The 6,000-nt window shown below is 40.3% G+C and overlaps 1 protein-coding gene across 4 annotated transcripts in view; it reads right to left on the bottom strand.

The window, feature by feature from the left end:
* The window catches only part of SNRK (SNF related kinase), a 1,018,029-nt gene that overhangs the window by 329,954 nt on the left and 682,075 nt on the right, over positions 1-6,000 (bottom strand). The window lies entirely within an intron of this gene.

Genomic DNA, 6,000 nt, shown 5'->3' with positions numbered 1-6,000 from the left:
TGGACAAGAGCTTTTGTCAGTGGAGCCAACCTTGCTGCAATGTATTCTCTTCCCCCCCAAAGACCCAAGTGCAGCAGCTACTTTTCTCTAATGCACCAGAGGGGAATCTCCAAGGGATGCTGTACTTCATGATTGTTCCCTCGGTCTCTTGTATGCATATCCATCCATTCCTTTAATTCCCAAATTCCTTCAGAAAGCTTCCAGGTTGAAGAGAAAAGTCATCCTCATTGCTGCATTTGGCCTTGACAGATTTGGTTTCCCTTTCTTTGGCCTCACCTGATTCAACCACCTTGGTTTCTGGATCCAACACCTGACTTTCTTTTTCACCCAACAGACATGCTACACCCAGATTTGGCAAACCTCAGGCTGACTGCCTGGCTTCTCCAATTCCATTGATAGCCAGATAGCCAATGCTCTCTTCTTCTGTCAGTCATATTTTGATGTCTTCCCATAAACCTTCCACCAGGAAACTATATTCCAACAAATGGAAAAGTTTAGTTTTCGGGCTGAAAAACATAACACTGAACCTTTTACAGCTCCCATACATAATGTATTGAGTTTGTTTTATCGCATCTCTTTGATGAAGGACCTAGTTTTTCTACAGTTAAGTGTCCAGTTAGCAACAGTACCAGATTTCCATGTTGGGATAAGTGGCTCATTATTAGCATCTTATAAGTTAAGCAAAGCATTTTTAAGAGGCATACTATTTTTAAGCCCTTCCTTTAAAGATCCTGCTTTTCCTTGGGACCTAAATTTGGTATTGCAGAACCTTACTCAACTCCCATTTGAGCCCGCAACTACCTGTGATCTTCAATTTCTTTCATGGAAGACTATTTTCTTAGTAGCCATTACTTCAGTCAGAAGAATTTCCAAGATTCAGGTATTATTCTCAAAACCCCCATACTTGATTTTTCAGAGGGACAAGGTGACATTACGTACCACTGCATCATTCCTTCCAAAGGTGGTGTCAGAATCCAGTATTAATCAGTCTATTAATTTGCTTGTATTCTTCCCCAAATTTTCTAACAAAGGTGAATATGTGTTACACTTGTTGGATGTTCACAGGTAATTGCGATGTTACTTAGGACAAGGAACATCAGAAAATTGGATCATTTGTTTCATTTACAGAACCTACACTGGGTAAACCAGTTACCAAAGTTACACTACCTAAGTGGATAACAAATTGCATTTCCTTTGTGTATAACAGATTGGGCATCTCCCTTAAAAAAAAAAAAAATCAATTTGTGCTCAGTCTACTAAATCCATGGCAACTTCCTCAGTGTTTCAATTCAGAAAGTCCAAGGAAGATATTTGTGCAGCAGCTACTTGGGCTACTCCCCATACCTTTATTACTCATTACAAATTGGATCTGGTCTCCAGAGGAAGAGTATCCTTTGGTTCTGTGGTTCTCAGGAATATTCTTCCTTGAATCCGCCCTGGAAATTAGGTAGCTGGGGACTCTGTCCCATCAGTTGAGGATAGAATGAAAATTGACAACATCAGATAAAAAACTTATGTATTCACCATAACATTCCATCTGTGTTTTCCATTTTCATTCTTACTCAACTCCCCCTTCCACCAGCACCCCATCTTAGAGGCTTCAGGAAGATCGAGTGTGTATGAAGAACTTATTTATCTTTAGTATATGCTTAACTCCAGAGATGGTTTCTCCATAGTAATTTTCATTTTTTTATTTTCTGTTATAGCAGCAAACAGGATCTGAGGTAATTGAGGTTAGTGCATTGTAGGTAAGTGAGAAGCTTAAGAGTTTTTTGGTTGCCACGAGCTTTAGCGCTGCCCAAATTGGATCAGAGGGATCGGATCCGAACCCATCAGTTGAGGAAGAATGAACATGGACAATACAGAGTTATAGGGAGTACATCATTTCTTTTTTGTGTGTGTTTCTGACCTTGGGGATAATGCTCAGACTAAACTCCATCCCATTAAACTCGCGTACTGCTCATAGTCAGAGTTTATGTCCTCCAAAAAAAATTTGACAAAAGAAACTGACTACTGTAAAGGAGTATCTCAAGGCTATGGGTTACATTGCCCATTGCATAACTCTTTCTGCTTATAAGGATCATTATTATACTATATTAATAATATGGATGGGGCAAGTCAAAGGCAGATGTTTGTCTTTTGATCAGATCTGTACAGCTGTACAGGGATTCCCAAAAAAGGGTATGGAAGTGAATGTATATCCCATGCCAAGGTCAGTTGTAGGAGAAGAGTAGCAAAAAAATCCTTATGTGAAAAGGCAGCTGTATCCCTTTTATCATGCCTTGGTCACTTGCTTGACTGCTTTGACAATTTAATTACCTTTATGACATTATTAATTTTGTATCATGTGTACTTAGACTATTAGCTGCTTTTATAACCGTTTATATTTACTGTTCTTTTTTCCCTTGTGGTTAATGATACTGGACCAGTGTAGGTCAGACTGAGGTTTTATCCCCAATTCAGAGCTCTTGCCAAGGCCTTCATCTTTTGTGACCATGGAAAGAGGAGTGTTGCAACATGATTGCCAAAGGAGAGGGAGTTATCTACCTATGTTCCAAGTTCTCTTAGGTCTTCATTTTGGAGAGCAGTGTTTATATAGTATATCTTTGGTGGAGGGTTTGTTTGTCAGGTGGAAAATGTCATTTTTAGTATTTACTTTTGGCCTGTTTTTGGTGCATTAGCTATTAATGTACAAGTTCACTTTAGCTTCTGCATATCGGAAGCGGATTCAAGTATAACATCCATTTAGCACTCATCGGCAAACATGGTTAACCAGAGTTTCTGATTTATGATTAGTGATCACAGAAGTATATGTGAAATAGTAAAGATCCCAGTCTGGAAACTTGTGGTGCCCCACTGATTGCGTTCGTGCTGCCTTAATGAAGGGCATGCATGCTACCCTCCAAGTGTTCATTCTATTCCCCAGCCAGTTTGCTGTCCATCTAACTACATAGGGACCGATCTGAAGCACATTTAGCTTGTTGTTGCTAGTATTGTATGAAATGCTTTGACAAGGTCAAGGTATGTTGTATAAAAAGTGTGACTACTGTCCATAGTTTACGTTACCCTCTCAAAATCTTACCAGATTCATTAGATAGGATCTTCTTTGACACCCCCCCCCCCCCCCATAGCTTGGTTTCAAGTCTTGTACAAGAGTTTTTTTTTTTTTTAAATATCTTAGTTTATTTGGTCTGTTAAGGACAAGACCAGTGGATAAGCTTGGGTTGAATAGTTTTAGGAGCTGGTCCACCAGTTCATATCTAGTGCTGTTCAGCAGGCAGCCAGGTCCTATAGAGGATGGAGCTTTTGGAAAGTACTGTTAAGTGCAGTTTGTGATGCTAGAGGGGTAGAGGGTTTTTGATCCTTCGGTATAATGTGAGTTTGGTTTAGATGTGTCTGGGGTGAAGCTGGCACTGGATTTGCTTGCCAGTATATTTTCAGTATCCATTGGATCAGAGGAGGTGGTGTCATTTTGAAAGAGTGCAAATATGAATTTAGAGCAGTGTTGGGTCTTTGCAAGTTTCTGATGCCACTAAAGAAGGCTATCCTAAGTTCATAGGAAGTCTTAGTTTTCCAGATTGTGGTTTTCAGTACATTGGGTAACTGTTTGGTAACCTTGATTTGGGATGTTTAATTTTTTTTTCTATATATTCTGCTGTGCTTTTTTTTCTCATGTTTTGTTTGTTTATGCATGTAAAATCTATGCTTTTTCTTTCCCTTTTGTTAGGTTTTGGTAGGTACTGACGGATTTATCCACTTTTCCAAGTGAACATAACATTTATTTCCATATTTACTAGCAAAGTGTACATTTTGGTGAGTATGGTTACATTTCAACTTGGACAACTCATCACAAAATTGTAGGATGTTTGTACATTTAAAGTCTTCTTTGGGTATTATGATATTTGTCACAACTGGTTTAGGGATTTTGAAAGAGATTACCAATTTGTGGACAGACTTGCCCAGACAAGTGTATACCTGTGGGATAGTATATGTTGCAGACACATTTGTAAGGACCATTTGAACTCTAGTGAGCTCTTTGGCTCCAGGGAATTCTTGTTGATGAAATCGAGGAGTTTTTGGGCAAAGCCTGCATTTCAGATATAGGTTTGAGTTTATCGACGAATAGTTAAGTCTCCCAAGATGGAGGAGTTTATCTGTATATGAAGTTAGTCTAGTTTATTTAAGAAATGAACATAGTTTTAGGAAATAATCTAAGGGGTTCTGTAACGTGCTATCATCTGACAGGCTGAGTCTAATCTCAATGAGTTTGGATTGTGGGTTTCTGGGAATCTGTCTTGAAGCAATGTGATCTTTAACATAGGTTCATAGGTGTATAATAGGCTAATGACCACTAGATTCCTTGTAAGCCTAGCTGTGCAACCCAAATGAGACCCACACATTTAATTTGTATAGGGAGTGATTTACTGACCACCTCTGTCCATCAGACACATAGGCGCAAGACTAGGAGTGAATTTCTGATGAGCCACCCATTGGTCCAAGTTGGGTTTAAATAGGGATAGGGAAGAAATCTGCTTCACATGGATGGGGAGCCTGTTTCAGAGAATGTGACAACGATTTTTGTTTCTCCAGCATGTCCTGTTTATGTTGCAGGCAAAATTTAGATCTTTTAATCTGATAGTTCTGATGAAGTTTGTTTTATAGATGGGCAAAGGTTCATCTAAACAGGGTCCAGGGATGTCTTGTATGCTAGGCAAAGATCACTTCTCAGAAGTCTGTATGATGCAGAGTAAAGAGGCAGGACTTTGAGGTGATCAGCATAGGACATCATGCGTTTTTGTGTCTTAAACTTTGACCTGGAAGTTATATAAGATACTTCTGCATACAGATACACTAGGTTTTAATGAAATCTTAGTGAAATTGTACAGGACTGAAGCTCTTGTGTGTTATGTGAAGTGAACATGAGGTTAGGTTCCATTTAATATTAAATACTGACTACTGGATGAGAAAATGTGTATTTCTTTCGGACATACCATTGCGCCTTATTTCAGTTTACTAGTTTTTTGTGAAGATGTTTCAGCTAAAATCACTCGTTCCAGCTTTATATTTGACTCCTTAAATAGGTTAAAGTCCATTTCAGGTGCAGGCCAGGGACACCTGCTTAAATACTCCTGTCTGGAACACACTACTTTCTCTCACTGAGAATGGATTTATCTTTTTGGATTTGCCAGTCCCAAAGTTTGCAAGATGCAATATCATAGTCTTTGGTACCTTCTCCAGAGTGTAGAAAGCTACATCAGTCCTTTATCCAGGCCCTTTCAGTGCCTGTATATGACTGGAACAAGAAGATAAAACTGGAACAAGAAGATAAAACCTGAAAGTCTGAAGTCCTGTGGCTGACCAAGTCTGACTGAGCAGTGTGTCTGTCCAAAATGACTGGAAGTTCTGTTCCACTGCAGTATATGTCTTTGCTGGACAGACAGGTTTTGGAATTTCCTTCTGTTCTGTCTCTGCAGTTAATGGAGTCCAGCCTTTGTCTTGGCTGTTCATCTTACCACAGTACATTATCTCCTTGATTAACAACACATCTTGAAAAAAGAGAGAATCACACAGATCACTTTCTATATCCTACCCTTTTCTGACCTCTTAAAACCATTATGTCCGAGAAGCAGGATGGCACGTAGGATCTGAAGTAGGATATTCATTTGTCTGCAACCTGTGGGTTGAACACCTCACATCTGGTTTCATTTTGTGCAGAGTTCAACCCCTAAGGGGCTACTGCCTGAAAGCGGAGGTCAAGCTGGTCTTGGTTACCTTTTGACTCGGACTTGTCTCCGACCTAGGGGTTGGTTCAAGGGATTGGCTGTGGGAGCGGAGGTCCCCCTCACCCTCCGGGTCTTACCGCCTGGCTCCCCGGAGAGGAAGGAGAGGATGCAGCCCTGCTGCAGCCGTTCCTTTGTGGCACCAAGCGGTTCTGACTCGTCTCTGCCCTGGAGAGGAGAGGGATCTCTGTAGTCCGGTGAGACCACTTTGCCTCCTCCC

This window comes from Protopterus annectens, chromosome 3.part0 (genome assembly GCF_019279795.1).
Source record: "Protopterus annectens isolate FY-2018-M chromosome 3.part0, PAN1.0, whole genome shotgun sequence".
Taxonomy (NCBI): Eukaryota; Metazoa; Chordata; order Ceratodontiformes; family Protopteridae; genus Protopterus; species Protopterus annectens.
This window is presented reverse-complemented; position numbering and strand designations above follow the sequence as displayed.